Below are 23,734 nucleotides of genomic sequence, written 5' to 3' on the forward strand. Positions count from 1 at the left end.
TGATGCTTAGATTAGCTAGGTCTACACTAATTAGTGATTAATCCCTCTCTAATCTTGTGTGGTTTCCCGCTTTCACTTGTGTATGCATGTAGGTTTGATTGGAGTGTGGTGCTCGATAGATTTATGTGTGTGTGTGCTTGCGATTAGTGTGTTGTATGATAGGACTAGTGTTGTGTGCATTTTGCAATCGTAGTGTGTGTGTTTGGGTTGACTAGAGGTGAAGAGAAGTGGATATGGAGATTGCCCTTCATTACGGCTTAGCTCCTCCATAGGCCGAGAAGCTCACCTCATAGAGTTAACCATTTGTGTTGCCACGATTAGCTCACTAACTGTATGAGTGTTTCCATGCCCTAACCGGGTAGCTCATCCCTCCGGATTGATAATTTTGTTGGTCATTGGAGCTATTGCAACGATGGGACCCTCAATATTTGGCGCCGTTGCCGGGGACGATGGCCTACGCTAGTGTAATTGTGGCATAAATAAATGCGTTCCCTCACTAATTTCAATACTAATTTCACTTGTGTGTTTATGTTTTTGTGGATTTTGGATGTGTGTGCATGAAGCAATGTGTTCATAATTCCCTAACGTGTCACCGTATCTTGCCAATTGTGTGTTTACACACTCTAATTTCTCACTAACCCCTTGCTAATTTGACTAATTTTTGCTAATTTTCTATGAAGGATTGGAACATTCGACCATTCAATTGATCTTCAATGGAAAAGGTAATCAAGGTAGTATTCTCAACCTCCCTAGAACCTAAGGATGTGTAGAATTGTGTAGATATCCCACCATGATGCAATGTAATGCTATGCTATGTTGATGTTATGGATTGAAAATTTTGCGATTATTCATTTTCACGTCGTCGTAATGCCGAAATTTTTAAGAATTGGTGGCGCACGAATTTGACAAGTTTCAATTGGTAATTGGTAATTGTAGGCTGCTAATTGGGTGCCTGATTGAGTTAATTGCATGCTTGGATGGTCAATTTCAAGTGTGTGTGCACTAAAATCAAGTGTGTGTGCATTCTTATTGAGTGTGTGTATGCTAATTTTAGGTGTGTGTGCACTATATTGCCCATGTTTGTGCACTAAAAAATCAATGTGTGCTTTATGATTTTTCAATTGCGATGATTGATTTGTGTTGTACTCATGCCCAACTAATGATTTGTGAAGTCAAATTGCAAATTCGACAAGTTTAACCCTTTTGTGTGCGCACCTAAAGATTGGTAAAAATTGCCAATTTTTTAGTGTGTGTGCACTTAAAAAAGTGTTTAATTTGTATGATTGATTCATATTTTGATTGCATAATTGATGTATGTAATGATTAATTTCTGTGTTTTTGTGCTCAAAACAAGGATTTACACATTTCAATTGCGTCATATTTTGACCTAAATTTGTTGGCAATTTTGCCGGTTTAATTGCCTAATCTTGATTTTATTGATGAAATTGTTTGGCAATTGAATGATGTGATTTTGGCAATCTTATTTGGCTGCACTATTCCCCTATGTATAAATAATTTTTAAAAAAAATTTGGGTATTTTTTGGATAATTTTTTTAAAATTTTTGTAATTTTTTGCTACTTTGTGCATGTGTGTATTAATATTCGCTTAATTCCATAAAAAATTGATATTTTGCGATTTTTAGATCTGTTTTGAATGTGTGTTTTCGGCTTGATTTCGACGCAATTGGGCCTTCATTCGCCAAATTTTGAGCGCTTTACTATTTTCGAGGGCCGGGTTGACAATTTTGTCAAATCTGGTGTTTTTGGTAAAAACTGCTATCTTTTTTTGGGTTCCCGACCTTGCCTTTCAGCGCATGGACTTGCCTCGTCGGATAGATCTTTAGGTCTCTTGGGATAGTTTCCTGCGACGCTAAAATAATCTTCTTCTTCTTTCTTCTTTCGCTTCGGTCACCGTTTTCGCGTTTCGTGGCGTGTGAATGTGGCCACCCTTGCACACACAACACAAGAAGACCAAAAAACAAAAAAAGGGGGACCTCTACTCAACGTGCTTGCAGTGGTGGGAACCTTTGTCTTTTTGCTTTTGTTTTTGTGTGCCATTGACTTTTGTATTTTATTCATTTCATTTTATTTCTTTTCAATTTCATTTTAATTTCATTTCATTTCGTATTTGTTTCTTTTATATTTCATTTCATCTCAATTCAGTTTCATTTTTTTCCTTTACATTTCATTTCGTTACATTTCAATTTCATTTTTTTCTCACTTTCATTCATTTATTTGTATATTAGTAAAAAAAATACAAAAAGAAAATCATAAAAAAATCACACAAAAATAGAAAAATAAAACAATCATAAAAACAAAAAAAGAGAGTAAAAACTTCACCAGAAACAAAAGCACACACACACACACATAGAAAATCATTAAAAAAATCACAAAAATTGTAAAAAATTAACAACAAATTAAAAACATCATTAAAAATTCATAAAAAATAAAAACTTCTTAGAAAATTCTAAAAAAAATAAAAAATCCCAGAGAAAAATAACAAAAATAGTAAAAAACTTAAAAAAATCTTTTTTAAAATCCAAAATTATTTCCAAAAAAACAATATAAATCATCAAATTCATAAAACCTTCAAAGAAATCACAATAAAATTGGAAAATTCACAGATTCATAGAAAATTTGTAAAAATCAAAACTTTCTCAAAAAAATCGTAAAAAACCATAAAAAGACTAAAAGAATTAAAAATTAAAAATTTCACAAATAATTAGAAAAAATAAGAAGGAAGTCGCAGAAGGTGTCAGAAACGGCTAGAACGAGGCTGAAAAGCGGAAACAATGCCGAGAAAAATAGCAAAGCCGGAAAGTGTACCGCACATCGAGCAAACACAACAAACCGAGCACACCATGCAAAGCTGATCAGATCAACCAAAAAAGCAAGCAAAACGACCAATTCGAAGCAATAGAGCGTCAAATAAATTTCAAAAATTTTGCATGGGAGAACCGAGCAGGTGCAAGTGTAGCAGTGCAAATTAGTTTTCAATCGAATGAACAGGGGCACAACTCACATGTGAATGGAGATTAAGCTAGTACAAGCAGCAGAAACTCTGCTAGTCAAAACGAAAATATGCTAGGAGACGATTTTTACAGAATCAACTGACATGGACTCAAATCGAGCCGAGAATTCAAGTACAATAGAGGAAGCCCGTAGGAGTGGCAACGTCAGTACAATTGCAATAGAGCAGATATTACAGCTTTATGGCGGCTACAATGGGGATAAGGTTTTGTATACAGATTTAAAAGGCCATAGATACTTAATGAGCAGCAAAAGCAGCACATGAGCCAAGATCCTATTGATCAGAGTAAAGCCAAATTCAGATAACTCCCAGATGTTCACAGATTTTAGTGGAGCCAGGTATTGCAAGCTCAAAGATGAAGTGTAGATACAAGTGCAAAAAAATCGACCCAAATGGTTATCCATATATCTGCACAAGCCAACAAAACATACAGTTGGAGCATATGCAATCAAGATCATTGTACATGGATTACAGTGGTCAAATCTATAGTCGAGAGCCAAAATTGCAAGATCCAACAGATCAACCAATAAAAGCAAATCTAATTGGAGAACCAAGCCAAAGACGGTACAAAGGTCAAGATGGAACAATCTACAGCTTGATGCTTAGTGTTTTAAAAGAAGATGCCAACAATTTGGCAAGCATAGAAGTACAAGCTCCTCAGCAAGAGCTCGACATGACTGAACCAAATGAAATACCACCAGTCATGGCATATTGCTCAGATTGTGGATGCAAAGGTGGACATTTTTCTGAAGATTGTCAAAGAAATCCTGACAACAGGGATACATCAACTGCCAAGCAAGGTACAGAGTAAATTGGAAATGCAAATCTCGATGTAAGTGCATCTAACTCATCACTTTTAATGCAATCGGATGATTCTGCATTACCATTAGAAGCACCAGTAAAAGCACTGCAAGTTCAAAATCAACATAAAGATGCACAGACGCCTGAAAAGCTTAAAATTGATTCTTTGAACAATAAATTCTTGTATGAATTTAGTGAAGGTGTCGAGGTATCACCGAATGTTGAAAAGATTGTTAGGTTTGCAAATGATTCTGCATCCACTACCACAAGTGTGAAATCATTCACGAGTCTAAGAGACACATGAGAGAGAATGATATTAGCTTTGTATGGTACACATCATTCATATGCACACTATGTAGACCAAAAAGGGAAACTATACAAAAAGGATCAACAAGTGTTTGAACGGCCCACATTCCAGCTCATAGAAGTGCGTCCAGTGATAGATAAAAAAGGATGGTTCATTTCAGAGGAAAGAATCGATTATAGCCTATCCTCTCTAGAGCTGAAGGATATTACCCGAGTTAATAATCCAGAAATCTGTTCAGAGCCAAACTCTCCTCCATCGGAAATCAAGCTTTGACATTGTGACCAAACGAGCATATAATTTGACCAAAATAGTCGTAGATATAGACGAGAGTCTAGCATCTATGATGCCTTGGGTTCTGAAACCACAGAAGCTCATATCATAGGAGACCCAAGGGATAGACAATATCAAGGCAAAGATAATGCTATCTACAACTTAACTTGAGGAATAACTTGTCATGTTTCAAGGAGATACATAGGAGACTATGTAGAAGGTTCACAGATGCCAACCATCAACAGTGCTACCCAAAGTGTACCTTCAGTCCCAGAAGGTGAGACTAAACCAAAGCCAAACACTTTTGAACTCTTACAATGAAGCAGGCTATAGTGATCACACTAGGAAGGGGGGAGCTATAAATCCATCAAGCTCAACTTATGTACCAGGAAATGCTACACCAGTTAGAAGCCCTAGAGCTTCTAGACAATAGACCCCTTCAATGTAGAAACCATTGAAAGATCATATGGTTGTTGGAAGTTTCTAATTGAACCACATTCCCTCAGAATCTATAGACAAATGCCTCTATGAAGATCATCAGGGAAAAAAGTTTCAGCTGATCTTCACAAATCAAAGTCAAAAGCCAACAAATCCCATAGTGTTCAAACAGTTACATGTAACCAAGCTCACATATGCATATCAAGATGCACATGGTAGCAAATATCAGCAAGATCATGATCTTGTACAAACCCCTATGGATGGTAAGACTGAAGTCAAAGACTATCTGAAGATGATGGAAAGCCTCAAGCTGCCAGAACAGGTGATAGAAAAGTCAAAGTCAATGGGAGCTAAAGTTCAAAAAACTACCTAAAGGTCACCACCAAAATCTCCTCCGACGAGATAGACTCTTCCAGAAAGTACAATGGATCTTCTAAGATCAAAGGTTACCCATATGCAGGAGGACAATGCTCAACAATTGCAAAAAAGTGCAGTATCACAGTCATACGAGTCAACGTCAACGAAAGCAGGTGGTCAAAGCAACTTATTAGGAAGGGAATGGGGTCTAAGGGGGCCTCTTTATTTGCCATGGGATTAAAAAGGAGATTATGGAAGGGGAAAATGGGTGGATGCCATGTGGATTGAAACGCTGGGTATGGCAGGTCCTAAAAGTAAGTGGTCAAACTTGTGCTCTTTTACAAAATACAAAGAGAAAATCTCTTATAATTTCAAAAAAATGAACTTTTCTCTAAATAGTTGAGTAAAAACCAATACTTTCTCTCTCTAGTGGTTTTAGTTTTCCCTCCCAAAAGCTCTACTTCTCCTACCTTCCTTTCAGTTTTCCCTCCCAAAAGCTCTGAAGTAGAAGTTTGAACCTTCTTTCCCTCCTCAAGCTTACTACATTCTCCTCAAGCTGAAGTTCTCCATTTCTCCATGAGCCTCACTAAACACCTCTACCTAAAGCTGAAGATCTACTGCATATTCTTTTGCTAGATCATCCCTCTTTCTTTCTTCAATAGGTTTCCTGCTCCTTCTCCATTGTGCTCTCTAGAGAAGATCTACTTTCCTCTCAAGCTTTGCAAACATTAGCTTTCGAATTAAGCCAACAAGTAGGTGGAGCAGTGTAGCAGTAAGTGGCTTCCTTTGTCTGATGTACCATCAAGAATCTTGCTCTATACAACTGAGAACATGGATGTGCAATCTCTAATCATAAGTGTTTGTTTGCAGGTTGTGCCACTATTCTCCATGGCATCATCGGGTACTCAATGACCTAGGAGTGTCATTGACTCCATTTCATGCAGCAATGTTCAAGACGACAGTGGATGTTGGGTGACGATGGAGTTCAAACGATTGATGTGGGTGACAATGCAGCCCAGCTCAAGAGGTGCACACAAGGTCTCAAGGAGACACATGGCTTCTCGAGCACACCATTGGAAGGGAAGGATCATGGAGTTCAAGCAAACCCATGATGGCAAGCATCTTGCAAAGGTGCAACATGTGTATGTTGCTTCACAACTAAAGCTAGAGACAACAATGGTTCCATCGAGGTTTCCTGCAAACTGTAATTTCACTCCTTTGTCAATTTTTTTAGATTTTTAAAATTTTCATTGCTTTGATGTCTATAAGGCTTTCATTGCTTATTCATGTTTGCAGATGTATTCCCATCTGATTTTGTAGAGTGGGAGCCCATAGAGTCATCACAGGAACTTTTGAGGCCATCCATGTTGACCTTGGCAATCTGCTCTATGCTGGTTGTCCATCCGTGGAGCTTGTCTCACGGGACATTTTTTTTTATAACCATACTTATGTAACGCCTAGGCAAACTGGGTATGGTAATCTTTCTCCAGTTCATCCACCAGCCTTGCAGAGTATGGAATGGGCTAAGCTTGATAGTGCCTTGATCACATCAACCAAAAGGAGAATCGAGGCGAATGTGTATTCAGCAATGAAGTGCACCTATGGTTACCATAAATCTTCCCTAACTTGGTTTATGTCCCTTCATGTGTTTGTGTTTATCTTTCGACTGCAGAGTGTTCACAGGACACCAACAATGTGGACTTGCAAAGGGGAAAGTGCGATCAACAGTTTCCTTGCAGTTGGATGGCAGACTAAGGTGGTCAACCACCAGGGAGATACAATCAAGTGCTATGTAGTTGCTGAGAATGTGGTGTGCAGATACCATATTGCAAAGCAGAGCTTGTCAATTGTATTTCCCTACAGAAGATGAAAGCTGACGAAGGGAGAATGGGAGGCACTAGACTCTGATGTTGCTCCTAGAGAATCAATTGATCTACAAATATGCCTCCATAATAATGCAGTGCATGACATCTCGGTGAATAACGATTGGAATCTCACTCACCTTCGCGAGTATCTTAATCTTAGATATACCTTGCCCAATCAATATGTTTTTGTAATCAATGAAAAGGTTGTTCGTTCCAGAAAAGAGAAGAGCTTTCTGTGTGAAAACATTGTTTTTTCGCGATGTATTAATGTAAAATCTTGTAACTAAAACGATTTAGCTCCCATTAATACATATGCGTTTTGAATCTCTGTCTCATCTTTTAATTTGTTCAAGATTAAGTTTGAAATATGCAAGTTTTTTAGTTTCGAGCGTGAAGACTTTCAATGTTGGTGTCTTTCAATGCTTGTCGCGTGATTTTGTTTATAATTATAGTTTTAAGTTAATTTGATGTTAATTTTAAGTGCTTCAAAAAAGTGACCTTGAGTATAAAAGTCACTTTGTAGGTTTTAAACTTCATTTCTCACATTCACAAAACACAAGCTTTCAGCTCTCTTCCCATCTTCTTCGCGAACAGACCCATGGAAACATCTTCTGATGCACTTCTCACACAATTACAGAAGATAGGACTTGCAGATTGCGCACATGAACTAGTCAGTGTGTTTGAGGGGACGATCGACATGCATGCCACTGCTAACCTTCATGTAGAGGGATTCCAAAGTTTTCTTGACTACATGATGGAGCACATGGAAGAATATGCAATAGTCTTTGAGGGATCTAACATGGCGTGGTTGCCAGTGGATTTTCTCAAACACCTCTATGCGGTTGACAAACTTTTGCGATCGCTTGTTGAGGTTTATAAAAGGGCTTACTGAGCGGGACTACATGACAGAGGATGAAGATGACCTCATAGACTTGGGCATGGGGTGCATAGGCACCCAATTCATCTCTTGGGACATGGTTCTAGTATTGCTTGTGCTTGAGAGCATGGAGAAGGGAAAATCAAAGGAAAAGGCTGACAAGAAACCTCCTATAACCGTTGTGGAGGAATCGAATAAATTTGTTGAAGAGGTTGATGAGCAGGCTGAAGCATCTATGGCACTTGTCCTCTTGCAAGATCCCAGCTCCACTAAGGAGGAAGATGGGATGATAGAGGGAGACGAGGTGCTGGAAGAAGCTTCTTACCTCCAAATTCTCACTTTGCATGCAGTGGTGGTGGATGGTCTTCACTTTTTGTTCCTTGATGACATTGCAAAGACACTAGGGCTCAGAGAAGATGAGTCGCTCTCAGTGCTCACTATCTATGCGGGCATGAAAGATCCCAATGGAAGGCAAGAGAAGGTCAACTTTCAAATTGACTTTGAAGACCAAGGTCTCCCACCAAGCCTGTCATTCCTCCCTAGTGAAAACGAACATAATTTGGTACAAACCGTGGCAAATACACTTATGGAAATCAAATCATGTGCCTCATTTTATGAAAGCATCCCGGAAAGCGCTTTTCTTCCACACAAACCGCTGACCATTATGGGTGGAGAAGATCGCTCTAGCATCGATCTTACAAGGAAAACTCTTGAAGAGATGGATGAGGAAACTGAGGTGGGCCACTTTTTAACTTTATTGATAGTAAATTGTTTCCTATAGCAAGTGTTGAAGTTGTTTAAAATGTTTTGCAGACCGCATACCATGTTGATAAGTTTGCAATGTGTACTGGAAGTTCACGCAACAATCCTATGGGTAGAGATAGCTCCCTGTGGCACTACCTTGGCCATCTGGGGCCATCCGTTCTTCGAGTTGCACACACAGAGTTCTCCAAGCATGGTTCTGCGGAGCTGCTCAAGTGCAAGGCATTAAGTGCCATCCTTGCTGAAGATTCCCTTACCCTTAATGCTCACAAGTGTATCTTGGTGGATCGAGAGGCCGCATTGTATGATTTTATAGGAAAGCACATTGGGTGAGTCCTCTCCCAATGCGCCTTAAGCCTAGGTCAAGGGGTGACAAACCCAGAGGAGATTGTCAAAACTTTTGGTGTCAAGTCGACCATTCGCCCTATACCAAAAAATGTAATTTACAAGAAAATCAACCAACCATGATGTAATCTCCAGAGCAATATACAATAATTTTCACTTCTGTATTTTGTTTGTCACTTCATGTACTTTTTTTTTTCTATTGCACATATTGGCCAATAAATCTTTTTCTTCAACGCGTTCACACCTCCTCGACCATCCAAGCACCCTCCTGACGTGGGACGCCCACCGGTGAATAATTTGTGAAACGGAGCCGTTTCGGGTGCGTACGGAGGCCATGGGACGACCAAAAGCCACGGCGATGACCAACGATGCGGAACGGGCATCATTGGTCATCACCGTGGCTTGTGGTCGTCCCACAGCCTTCGTACACACCCGTAACGGCTTCGTTTCACAAATTATTCACCGGTGGGCGTCCCACATGAGGAGGGTGCTTGGATAATCGAGGAGGTGAAATCTAACTACTTGAATAATTCAAATACTTCAACAATATAAAGTACACAATTAACTATTAGAGTTACACCGAATGAGAGAAAATCGAGTCGTTTATATTATATCGAAAGATTACAAATGTGATAAACAGAGGTTACTAGGGAAAACTAATTCTTATGGAACCCTTCATTCCTCAGATTGAGCGCTAGAGCTAGATCTGTATTTTTCAATGTAACTCGCTTTGCATGCACCATACAAGATACAGCATCTTGGAACAACTGCACCAGAATGCCCGACGGCATCCTGTAAAGCCAAAAGAGCCGCACACTGGATATGTGTAACTGAATCTCAATATTCGTCCATTAATTCTCTTACCACCCGAGAAAAAGCTGCCTTTGGTATTATTGACTCCGTGCTCTTTTGATATTTGCGGATCTCACGTAGAGCAACTGTTCCAGGCTTCCATCGCCTTTTCTTCTCCGCTGTTGGCGGTGGTGGAGGAGCCGCTTGTTTGGCCCATTGAGGAGGGTCATTTTTATACTTCTTTCTCCTCTCTTCTTGGGCTTGCTGCTCTTCAGGTGCACATTGTTTTGCTCTCTGAGGAATCTTTGCTGGTCTGGAGCTCCCAGCCTTTGCTTGTTGGGCGGCCTGAGCCCTATCCTCTTCCGCTCTCTTCTTGGCTTTTGCTCGTGCTTGTAAATTAGCCACGTGGGCTCTCTCAGCCTCGGCTCTCTACCATTCTTCCTGCTCTCTCTGCCTTCTTTGTTCTTTCTACAATTTCTATGCTTTTCTATCTACTGCCTCTTTCTTTTCTAACTCTTTCACTCTCTTCCTCCTCTTGGCATCTCGTGCTATTGAAACAGGATCACCGGGTATTACCTTGATCACCCTTTGTTTGATTCGTGGAGGGAATTTCCGCGGTGTAGTTGCGGCTGCTTGAGCTTCAGGTGCTTCCGCTGCTTGTTCTCTAGTTGCTGACGTTGCTTGATCTGCAAATGCTCCGAGGTCTGATAGAGGTGTGCGACTCGCATGCTGTAGTGGCTGGAGATCACCAAATATCTGTCGCATGATGTTTTGATCCTCTGTAGTTGAAGGTTGGGGGAGTGGTTGGGTGTTAGGAGCTAGTTCTTGTGGTTGAGGCTGTGGATTTGAAGCGATGGATTCTGGATGAGGTGCTGGTTGTGGATTTGCAGTGTTGTCAGTGGCAGTGGTGTCATCGTTGTGCATGGTGGTGTGCTCTTGTGTATCGTCCATGTTGTGCAAGATGTGAGTGCGTGTACGTTTGGGCTTGAGAGGATCTTCTAAAATGTGCAAACAAGAAATGAACTTTGAGTTGTGAGTTTTGACTTATATAGTACTTAAACTTTTAAAATTTTTAAAAAACTCAATAAATTCATTAAAAATTAAAAAAGACTCCAAAATAGATGAAACTTGAGCCATGGGACTAATAATTGTCACCTTTACAAATCACCCAACGCCTGCCATCACGCTGCCTTGTCTCCAACTAGTGTCGGAATCGATCTTTTGCACTCGAAGCATGATATGATTGTGATCGCCTCAAGCTAACCACTTTTTCTATTCTACATTTAAAACTTCTTTGTTCTCTTTTTTTTTCTCTTCTCCCTGCTAAAACTCTGTAGAACTAATTGAACATCTCGTGAAGGGCATTGCTCTTTTTTCTTCCACCTCCATGTCGTGTATTTTTAAAATACGCTGCTTTTGCTTGATAGTGTGAGCGCTCCATCCCTTGGCTGCTCCAAATGCCTAATGACCCATAAGTGTCGAGGAAAAAAGCACTATGTGCAAAAAGAATGTGCTGAAAAAAAATAAATTTAGTTTCGCATACAGATGTATTTTGATTGAAAATATCAAATGTGCAACACACCATGTAATGTGTTATATGTGTTGATCCGAGCCTATCACAAATTTTTGTTTATCATATTTTGTTGGTTTTCCTTGCTTCTAGAGGTTTACAATAAAAGAAAGAGTGAGAACAACCTCTTGGAAAAATTTAAAAAAAATGATTTGATAGGAATTTTTTCTTGACTAGTTCACCGGAGGTGAAAGGTAGAGGGAGAACCTAGTGGTAAAGGGAAGGGAAAATATGTAAATGTGAAAAGAAAAGATATGATGTGGTTGTGGAGCCATGCACCCATGATTCAAGGGTCATGAGTGGCTCATATCATCATGGCTTTGGAGCCATATGATGATTCAAACAAATGGGACCCAAGTGGAAGACTTGGTAAAGGAAGGAACCAGACACATGATTTTGCTGAATTTTTAAAAAATACTTCCACTCCGATCCAAGAAAAGTTGTCTTCATCAAAGTTGTAGCTGATGAGCTGGAGATTCTGGCCATATTTTTTTTAAATAATTTTTACATCTACGGTCTAGGAGATATGGCCAAAATGGCGGACGCCAATTTTTTCAACTGTGGTGGAGACCACCCCCTCTACCTTTACACACACACACCCTTCCTTTTCCACATTGAGACCTTCTCTAAAAATCAGCCATTAGTCTTCTCACCCTCCTCTCCTTCCTCCTCTCTCTCAAGCTCAAAAACCCATCAAAATTCCTCTTCTAATCACCTCTCAAGTCATGCTTAATCTTGTTGTAATTCATAAGTTCTCATTCAACCCCTTTCTATTATTACTAGATATGTATTGATTTTATGTAGATTCTTACATTTTAAAATAATGAAGCTCTTGGACTCAAGCTATGGAGGAAGGAGTGAAGACAACACAAGTGATGATAGAGCTAATTGGTCAACAAATCACTTGGAAGGAGCTTCTTCATTGGTTGAATGTCCCTAATCAAGCTTCATTTGTACAAATTACACTTGGATCTTAACCTCACTCCTAATCACTCTCTTTCCTATATAAAGAGGCCTTCCCCTTTGTAATTTCAAGCCTCCCTCAGCCCCATTGAGTCTTTGTATCACTCACCATGAGCCCATAAGCTCATTCATTCACTCTATTCTTGCACATTCTAGAGTGCAAATTGTTTCATGCTAGTAACCTCTCCTCCTCTTACTTATGTTAATTAAGAGAAATCTTTTATATGTGTGTGAGAGTGCTTGATGTGATCTTGGCTAATCCTTGAGTGGTTGTTTGGTAATCTACATGACTATTTGTGTTGGGAGTGTTTGAAGTCATCCATTCCTTGTACACACACTAAGGTTAATGCTTCATTCATAGTGATCTCTCTCTCTCTCTCTCTCTCTCTCTCTCTCTCTCTCTCTCTCTCTCTCTCTTTGTGTAGCGGTCCTAGCCCACGCTTCCAAGACTAGGTGGTGCCCTTATCTCATTTCCCTTGTGGCGCAATGGAGTTTGTTTTGGTGTAGAGGCCGCCATTCCAAATTTCCTTCGTCATAAATTGGTGCCCCCACTGAGGAGTTCTCAAGCAGCGCTCTGTCAATCCTATGAAGGAAGATCCATCAAATTCTCCGAGACTTCCACTATGGTCTCCCCAAGAAGCTCGAGAAAAGAAGCGTCTTTATCGACAAACGGCACGTATGCGGGTAAAGAGAGTTAACTACACACACCCTTCTTTGCTTCAAGGAAATTCTTGTAGTCATCAAGTCCCTAGGTCAAAAAATTGTGTTGAGTGCTTTGTGGCTAGTGTGAAGACACTTCCTTTGAAGCCTCGACTTCAGGTGGTGAAAGCACTCTCAAACTCGGGTATTAACAAGTTTTTGGAGGGGGAGCTACACATCAATGGGGTGCGGTATTGGCAAGAGGCTACATATGGTGATGCACTCCAACTACTACTAGCAAGAAGGCTCAAGGTGGTTGAGAGGGTAGCCATCGAACCCTATGAACTCTACAAAGCTGAAGATGGTCACACCAAAGCTAGGCTAATCACTGGTGAGAAAATTCTTCGCATCTCTCAAATGGTGGGATCCAAGAGAGCTTAACTTCAATGAAGTGCTTCATGGAAGCTTGTATTTAATGCATCAATGAATAATCCCATTTTCTACAACTTTCAATCAGTTCAGAATATTAGGGTGAATGTGCGCATTGATAGAAAGATTTTTTTCCAACAAAGATTGGTCTTCTATTTTGGAGCTGAGAGGTTGAGAGAGATATTGTTGTCCCCTGACCCTATAATATTTCCTATTTTGGAGTATAATGTATCTTTTGATGTTCACATCGTCGTCTTGCTTTAAGCATACTCCATGAATCATAGGGATTTATATGGACCTCTCCAACCTCTTGCTAGACAAACTGTGCATATAATAGCTAGCACAAAGCTTAGGTTCCAAAACATCATAAGGAACTTACTAGGCCCTCGTCGTCTAGCTGAGATTAATGCATCTATCAATCCATTTATTCTACCCTTAATAAGATATGATTTGGGCCTAGACGTTTTCATATTTGTGCTGTATTGAGAGGAAGGCAACCCACTTTTATGATGGCTTTCCCAAATTTTTTTGGGCGTAGTGGGGAAAATGCTGGGGATTTTTTGGATAACTTGGAGATGGCTTTCCTTGTCTCTGGGAGGGATGATGAAGTATTGAAATTGAGAGCTTTTCCTTTGGTGCTCAAAGAAGAAGCTAGGGTATGGTTCCAGGCTCTAGATCCAACCCAAAGAATTGATTGGGAGGGATTGAAGGCGGCTTTTCTACAAAGATTTCAACGAGCCAATTCGGCAGAAGAACTATGGCAACGGCTTCTGGCCCTTCATCAAGTTGACCCTCATGGTTATGCAACCTATGAGGAAGGTTTTCTGAAAATTTGGGGGCAATGGTCAGACTCACTAAACCCTGGTGAGCGAGCTCCCAATTGCCTCCAAAAGGATCGATTTATCTCAGGTTTGTACCCCTTGCTAAGGGAGAAGGTAAAGAGAAAATTTCCAAATGCTTTTGAAGATGCCTTAAGAATTGCTAGGGAAAAGAATAGAAAGATTCTCTATCAAGCCCAAGCTGGCCAGCTAGCTTTGGGAGGCAGTATCACAACTATGGAAGCTTCTCACATACCTCCAAATGTGCCTAATGCACCAGACCTCAATAGAGGTCAACAAGAAGATATGCTCCAACAAATAAACAATCTCACAAACCAGGTAGAGGGGTTGAGAGTAAATCTTGTGCAGGGTGCAAGAAGTCCTATTGAGGGAAATGGTGGGAATCGGCCACCAATGCGACGTCAAGCAAGGGAAATGTTGTGTTACAATTGTGGGGAAAATGGCCACGGCATGTATAATTGCCCTCATCCCAGAAGATATGACTACCCTGTCAGAGGTCCTCGACAACAAGTAAGTCCTCCCCGTGCTAGAACTCAAGCACAAGAGCAACCGCAACCTCAAATTTTGCAGCCACCTTGTGCTCAAGCTCAAGCCCCTGCTACTCAACCAAATGTGAACATCATAAGGATGGAGGAGGTCCTCAAGGGCAGAAGCAACCAGGAAGAAATAGCTAAAGGGAAGATGAAGATAGATGAAGTGGCTACAATGCCTATCAAACGTGTGCGTGTCCAAGATGAAGTAGGTAAAGAAACAAGCAAGGATGCAAGCAATGAAGCAAGTACATCTCGGGCAACTAAAGATAAAGCCAAGAAGAGAAAGACCCGTACTAGGTCTCAAATTGACATCTCTGATTTCCCTATGGGATCTCGGACACAGCCTTATGACTTGACAGCTGATGTGAGTTCTCAAGGACCAAAGATTACTTGGCCACAACTACTTCATATCTCCCCAAAGCTTCGACGAAAATGGTCAAAAATGGTGAGCACGAGGGCAAAGCGAAGTAAGCTAGTAAGTGTAATCAAAGCATATGGTCTCAAGGATATAGTGCCTTTGGTGGAGGCTCAAATCAAGGGACAACGGATTCCAAAAACTTACATTGACAGTGGAGCAGAGGTTTGTGTCATGACAGAAAAGCTAATGCATCAATTGGGTTTAGAGGTAATGGAATCATCAGACTTTAGGGCAAACATGGCCAATAATGTCTCTGTCACTTGTGTGGGTGTAGTGAAAGCTTTGAGAGTTTCTGTTTTTGGAATCACTACAGAGGTTGATGCTTATGTGATGCCAGTAAAGGGAGAAGGATACCCCCTTATTTTAGGACGACCTTGGCTCATGGGTATAGGAGCTAGGCAAGATTGGGCAACAGGAGACTTGGAGTTGAGGCCTCGCATGGGTGGCCATAGTCGGAAGGTGGTTTATAACCTAAAGAATGGGCGACAAGAGAACCTTGAACTAGAAACGTCAGCTGATGAGTGGAGCTCAAGTGGATGCTCCTCATCCATGGACGAGGAAGAGAGTTCAAGTGAAGAGAGTGATAGCACTCTCGAAGTCATGGGCGTCACCATAAAGGAAACTACCTCATCAGAAGACAACCCAAGGATCCAAATGGAGAATGTGTGGGATGCCAGCCTAGAGGTGATGTTATCCAAGGATATAAAGGAAGAAGAAAAGGAGGGTTATGTAAATGTTCTCAAGAAGCATGCATCATTGTTTATTTCTGATTACACTCACATTACAGGTGTCACTGCAGTGAAGCATCATATCCATCTAAAAGAAGGGAGCAAGCCAGTAGTACAAAAACTAAGAAGATTAGGAGTTGTGCAACAAAATGCACTGTTGTCTGAGGTGAAGAGACTCTTAGAAGCAGGATTCATATACCCAGTAGAAGATTCAGAATGGGTCTCCCCAATAGTGGTGAGGCCAAAGAGAATGGTAAATGGCGAGTGTGCGTGGATTACAAGCCACTAAATGCTGCAACAAAGAGGGACCACTTCCCTCTCCCATTTCAAGATGAGATTCTAAATGAAGTAGCAGGCCATGAGAGATACAGAGTGTGTGATGGCTACTCTGGCTACTTTCAAACACGCATTGCAGAGGAGGACCAGAAAAAGACTACTTTCATCACACCATGGGGATGTTTTGCATTTCGAGTCATGCCTTTTGGTCTCACCAACGCTCCAGCCACCTTTCAACGATTCATGAACATGGTCTTCCAACCTTACTTTGGTAAGTCCATAAGGGTTTTCATAGATGACTTTTGTATTTACAGCTCCAAAAGTATGCATCTCGGCAAGATTGATGAAGGATTTACTCGTTTAGCTAAGCTGGGTGGACAACTAAACAAGGACAAATGTCACATTGGGGAAAGCAAGGTTACACTATTAGGGCATGTAGTGTCCATTGATGGAATCGAGGTAGATCATGAAAAGATAGAAACATTGCTAAATCTACCTTCCCCAACTTCCATCAAACAATTAATCTCTTTCTTGCAAAAGCTAAGATATTTGAGTAGATTCATACACTTACTCTCCCAAGTGATATTTCCTCTACAACAGCTGACTCGTCAAGAGACGCTTGTTTGGAGTGAAGAAAGTGATGGGCATTTTAGAGAGATTAAAAAAATGTTAGGGTCACTCCCTGTAATCCTCCAACCTTGTTGGGAAGAAACATTCTTTGTAAACCCTAGTGTGGGAGAAGAGGCCATTGGTGCTGCCCTCCTAAAAAAAGATCCAAAAACATCCTTTATGAGGCCTGTGTATTTTGCTAGCCACCTCATGGAAAACACAGAGAAGGCCTACACCCTGATGGAACAGCTAGTGTTAGCTCTCATGTTTGCGGTAACCAAATTTTGGCCATACTTGCTACCGAAGAGGTTTGTAATTATCACTGTGGAGGATATGTTTCTCTATGCACTACAACATATGGAAATCTCTGACAAAATAGCAAAGTGGGTGGTGCGACTTCAAGAGTTTGATTATACAATACAGGTTGAAAGAACAACTCGAGCATGCTTAGCCGACATTTTAACAAACAAGTGCTATGAAAAAGTTTTCCATTTGAAGAGAAAGGAACTTCCACCACCTCCAGCTCCAGAGGTTTTGGTCAATGCTTATAGCCTCTACTTTGATGGAGCATACAAGAGAACCAAGGATAAGGCAGCTGCAGGCATCGTGGTCTTATCTCCATTGGGAGAGAGGATCCATGGTGAAGGGATCACTCTAGAAGATGTCCACTCCAACAATGAAGCAGAATATCATGCTCTAATTCATGGCCTTTGTTGGTGCCTCGATAATTCAATTAAGAGATTAAACACTTTTGGTGACTCCATGCTTTTGGTAAGGCAAATGCAAGGTACATGGGCTTGCAAAAATGCCCGTCTCTCTACTAAAATGAGAGAAGCCAAAGCTCTTATGAGAAGATTTAGGGAGGCACAAGTACATCATGTGCCAAGAGACCAGAACAAGGATGCAGACCACCTAGCATCATCAAAGTTAAATGAGTCAATAGTGGGAGCAGTGGCCATCAAACTTCCACTTCAGCAAGGCAAGGAGGACTTGGAAGATATTATGCACATTCTGGAGCAAGGAGAGGCTCCTAAACACTTGAATGCAGGGGAAAGGCGATGGTTAGCTAGGAAGGCTACCAGGTATCGCATAGTAAATGATGACTTGTATTGTCTTGGTAAGGATGGTGTGCTTAGGAGAGTGCCTTTGAAGAGTGAAATTGAAGAGATTTTAAAAGCTTGTCACGATGATATGTGCGGAGGACACTTTGCACACGACGTCACTAGTAGAAAGGTTCTACAAGCTGGGTTTACTTGGCCAAGTCTTCATCGTGATGTCAAATACTGGTGTCAAACATGTGATGAATGTCAGAAAGCAGGACCACGACGGCTCATAGCTGAACCTCAGAACCCAATAAAGGTATATGGGCCCTTTGAGAAGTGGGGAATTGATGCCATAGGGCCTCTACCACGCACTAAGTCAGGTGAAGAGTACATCATCATGGGAGTAGACTACATGACTAGATGGGCTGAGGCTATGCCGACCAATAGAATTACTGCTAAGGATGTGAGTCAGTTCATCTTTGACCACATCTGTTGCCGGTTTGGCACCCCTCTTGAAATACTATCTGATAGAGGACCAGGGTTTAGAGCAGACTTGGTAGGAGAACTCATGAAGAAGCTAAATATCCAGCATCAACACTCTACTCCTTACTACCCTCAGTGCAATGGTTTGGTGGAAAAGGTAAATGGAATCATTTGCAAAATTCTCACCAAACAGGTACATGCCAGGCGCCAAGATTGGGACAAACACCTGAATGGAGCTCTATGGGCCTATAGAACCTCCTTCAAAACCACATTAGGGTACACACCCTTTCATTTGGTTTATGGAAAGGAGGCGTTTTTGCCCATTGAAGTGAAGTTAACAAGTCTTCGAATATTGGGTAGCCAGGTAGGCTCTCAAAAGGAGAAAGTACATCAAAGGATCACGGATCTAGAGAGGCTGCAATTGGATCGTGAAGAAGCCATCAACCACTATTCTCAAGAAGCAGAGAAGCGCAGAGAAAAGTTCAACAAAAAGCTAGCATCCAAAGACATCAAAAAGGGATCTCTGGTGCTTCGATATGACAATCGCTTCGACACTCGTAAGGATGGAAAGTTTCTTTTTCGATGGGAAGGCCCGTTCTTGGTCACCAAAAGTTCAAAAATGGCTCTTACAGACTTCAAGACATTTATGGTAAAGTGCACAAGACCAGGACAAATGGATGGCGTCTAAAGCCTTATCACATCAGGATAAGGTCAGCTCAAGATCAAAGAAAGTAGGCTAGAGGCATAAATACCCCTAGCCAGGTTTGGGGGGGCTATGATCCGAGCCTATCACAAATTTTTGTTTATCATATTTTGTTGGTTTTCCTTGCTTCTAGAGGTTTACAATAAAAGAAAGAGTGAGAACAACCTCTTGGAAAAATTAAAAAAAAATGATTTGATAGGAATTTTTTCTTGACTAGTTCACCAGAGGTGAAAGGTAGAGGGAGAACCTAGTGGTAAAGGGAAGGGAAAATATGTAAATGTGAAAAGAAAAGATATGATGTGGTTGTGGAGCCATGCACCCATGATTCAAGGGTCATGAGTGGCTCATATCATCATGGCTTTGGAGCCATATGATGATTCAAACAAATGGGACCCAAGTGGAAGACTTGGTAAAGGAAGGAACCAGACACATGATTTTGCTGAATTTTTAAAAAATACTTCCACTCCGATCCAAGAAAAGTTGTCTTCATCAAAGTTGTAGCTGATGAGCTGGAGATTCTGGCCATATTTTTTTTTTATAATTTTTACATCTACGGTCTAGGAGATATGGCCAAAATGGCGGACGCCAGTTTTTTCAACTGTGGTGGAGACCACCCCCTCTACCTTTACACACACACACCCTTCCTTTTCCACATTGAGACCTTCTCTAAAAATCAGCCATTAGTCTTCTCACCCTCCTCTCCTTCCTCCTCTCTCTCAAGCTCAAAAACCCATCAAAATTCCTCTTCTAATCACCTCTCAAGTCATGCTTAATCTTGTTGTAATTCATAAGTTCTCATTCAACCCCTTTCTATTATTACTAGATATGTATTGATTTTATGTAGATTCTTACATTTTAAAATAATGAAGCTCTTGGACTCAAGCTATGGAGGAAGGAGTGAAGACAACACAAGTGATGATGGAGCTAATTGGTCAACAAATCACTCGGAAGGAGCTTCTTCATTGGTTGAATGTCCCTAATCAAGCTTCATTTGTACAAATTACACTTGGATCTTAACCTCACTCCTAATCACTCTCTTTCCTATATAAAGAGGCCTTCCCCTTTGTAATTTCAAGCCTCCCTCAGCCCCATTGAGTCTTTGTATCACTCACCATGAGCCCATAAGCTCATTCATTCACTCTATTCTTGCACATTCTAGAGTGCAAATTGTTTCATGCTAGTAACCTCTCCTCCTCTTACTTATGTTAATTAAGAGAAATCTTTTATATGTGTGTGAGAGTGCTTGATGTGATCTTGGCTAATCCTTGAGTGGTTGTTTGGTAATCTACATGACTATTTGTGTTGGGAGTGTTTGAAGTCATCCATTCCTTGTACACACACTAAGGTTAATGCTTCATTCACAGTGATCTCTCTCTCTCTCTCTCTCTCTCTCTCTCTCTCTCTCTCTCTTTGTGTAGTGGTCCTAGCCCGCGCTTCCAAGACTAGGTGGTGCCCTTATCTCATTTCCCTTGTGGCGCAATGGAGTTTGTTTTGGTGTAGAGGCCGCCATTCCAAATTTCCTTCGTCAGTGTCTCCCCCCAAGCATCCATTTGTGCTGTAAAACTATTGATTACAAACTTTAGGGTGGATATCTCATCATCATTTAGCTTTGTCTTTTCGAGAAGACAAAAAATATCATCAGTAGAGTGCCACACACGAGCACGCTTAATTCCTAGGGCTGTTTCATTTCCTTTGTAGGTGGTAATGTCACACACCTTTTTCCACAACTGAAACTCATTGGGACTTTGGGAGTCTGAATAGTTTGAAAGCAAATGTCTAGCTTTACTACCACCCATATAAACTTTATTAGGGAGATCTTGTGTACTTCCAAACGCCTTCTTGTATTTTGATAGCTCAAATGCACCCCCATGTAGACCAACACTCGATAGGATAGATTCTAGTTCTCGTATAAACTCTTCTCTTCTTTCTGCAGGCTCCATATTCCAAGCGTAATTAATATGGAGCATAAGCAACTTGTCAAGAATTCGTAGACGGGCATGAAGGGTGCACACATGCACATTTATCAGTGGTATTGAAAGAATAGGATCCCAATTTGGATAATCCATGTTTCGATTATGAGGTACTTTTGCTAGTCACAACTGAGGATACCTTGAAACCATTGTTGTAGTTCTTTACCCGTTGCTTGTGTAGTGGGTACACCTTTTGCAGAGTTGACTGTGACTTTGCCTCCCTTACCATTACCACCTTTTAACTTGCTGGCCTTTGCACCCTTGCCATCAGTTCCCATTGAGACTTTACTGTGGCAGCAATAAACCATAAGTTGATTGCCTTGCACACAATGCTTCGTAGCTGATCTGCAGCATTGGGATTCGATGTGCCAAGTCGCACAGTAGCATACTCCTACTCCAAATCAACATTTAATCGATATCGTTTTGGCATGTTAGTAATGTCTTGAAGTGGAGGGAGATTGAATGACATGTTTGTTAGCTAATCAAGAAAAATAGTGAGAGAATGTGTAATGGTGACTGTTGCAAGCAGGAAGGTACTCAGAGATAGTAGAGAAGGATTATGTTGTGGAGGGAAGAAAGAGAGGGAGTGTAGCTCAATCTCTTTTAAATTCAAATTATTGATCATGAGGGATTTAGAGAGAGAAATGCAGTTGCACACAGAGGTAATGGAGTTCTCCATTGCTCTCACCTGAAGCTAGAATGGGAGGAGAGAGAGCCTGAGAGAAGAAGAAGAAGAGAGAGAGAGAGAGAGAGAGAGAGAGAGAGAGAGACATAAAGGAAGAGAGTGAGAGAGAGTAGATCTGCAGCCTTGGAGGATCTGCACTTTCTGTCAGATGTAGCTAGCAGAGAATGTCCTCTTGATGATTGGGAGGTGGAAGTGACAAGAGAGAAAAGGGGGCGAAAGAGAAAGAGTTGGCTCACATTTTAGAGAGAGAATGCAGAGAGAGAATATGCAAAATCTGCTTTTTGGGCAAGGGGGGCTGAAAAGTGCTTCTTTTAATGAGAAATGAGTGAGAAAGAGTGTTTTATATGTTAGAGAGAGAGAAGAGAGATGGGGGAAGACATTTTAAAATTCAGTTACCCACCTCTCTTTTGTGTTAAAGTAGCCTATTTTCAAAATACAAAATATACAAATGGTATTTTTAAAAATCTCAGCATAGGCTTTTTTGCCCTCTCTTTTAGGTTTGGTCAAACTTGAATTAAGCTTTAAGCATTTCCTTAAACTGCCAAATAAGAGGCCCTCCTATACCCCATTCCCTTCCTAATGAGAGAATACAGATAAAGCTCAACCAAAGGACACTGCAATAGCAAAAGCAGTCAATTCGGATACAAATCTTGAGAAGATCAAGTGCAACATTTTTGGTGAACACGAAGAAAACCTGTCAAGAGAAGTAAAGCTAGATTTCCAGTTAGACAAGAACCTCATGTCTTTTTGCACTTGGAAAAGATGTGGCCAACCACAGCTGGAAGATGCTCCTAAATTTGTGAGCATATCAGGAAACAAATGAGCAGAATGCTGGGAAATTATCTCCATCACCATTGAAGTAAGTTCACAGATCATCAAAGCTCAATTCCACGTGATCACAGTAAAGGATATGCTAGAAGACATCATAATGGGAATGCCAATGGCCCAAAAGGTCCTACAGATACAGAATTCAAACATGACGAAGTCATCACAGGCATCAAAGAATGAAGACCAAGACTGGTCACCCGCGGACGACAACACAAAGTCCTTTAAATTTTAGTTATAGTGTTTTTTGTTCCTTAGATTGTAAATGGCTAAACAGAGTCCATAGTGGAATCTAATACTAGGAAAACATACATCCCGTATACGATGTAAATCATGTGGCGATGCATTTCATAGTGGTGCTATTAGAATCAAAGAGCATATATTTGGGGTGGGTATCAATGTAAATAATCAGTCCTCCTCTAAATGTGCACCTATTGCTATATAAATATATTGCAAAGTTATATACCAAGGGTGTAAATGTAGGCATGAAGGGAAGAATACAAAATTCCCATGCTTCTAACCTTGTTCCTATCCACCCAATGGCTAGTGAGTCATCACTTCAAAATATGCAAGGGTGTGAGCAGGATAAAAAATAAGGCCCCTTCACCAATACATAAGTGTAGATGGGTTGGCAAATATATCTTTCCCATAAACCTAAAATTATAGAAATTTTTATGAATCTTACACAATATGATAGTTTTTAGTGTATTTTTGACGAATATGTCTCCAAAACCGATAAATTGGCAACTTTGGGTGAATGTTTTCACAACTGGTTTTTGTAAAATAGCCAAATGTTTTTGAAAAACCTTGAAAAATAACCATTAGGCTATAAATAGCCCCTATTTTTTTCCTTGGGTGTGAGGGTGTTACATCTAGTAAACATGCGTCATTCTATGGGGTAAATCCGGAGAATATAGAGGTAAGGGCCCAATACTCGACACCATCACCACATTGCAGTTCTCTAGCTAGTAGTGTAAACAAGCAATTTGAAAGAAAGAGTGGCACCTTGCATATAGCATTTGATAAACAGTCTATGATCGAGTTGCATTTAAAATGGACACAAGCATTCATTACCTGTGGAATTTCTTTCAATGTGATTCGTAATCCTGTATTTCAAGATGCACTGCTCATAAGTACTGCAAAGACATGGTTTATGTTGCAATATGTTTGGACAAC

The sequence above is a fragment of the Adiantum capillus-veneris genome, chromosome 3 (assembly GCF_014529385.1).
Source record: "Adiantum capillus-veneris isolate H3 chromosome 3, ASM1452938v2, whole genome shotgun sequence".
Lineage (NCBI taxonomy): Eukaryota > Viridiplantae > Streptophyta > Polypodiopsida > Polypodiales > Pteridaceae > Adiantum > Adiantum capillus-veneris.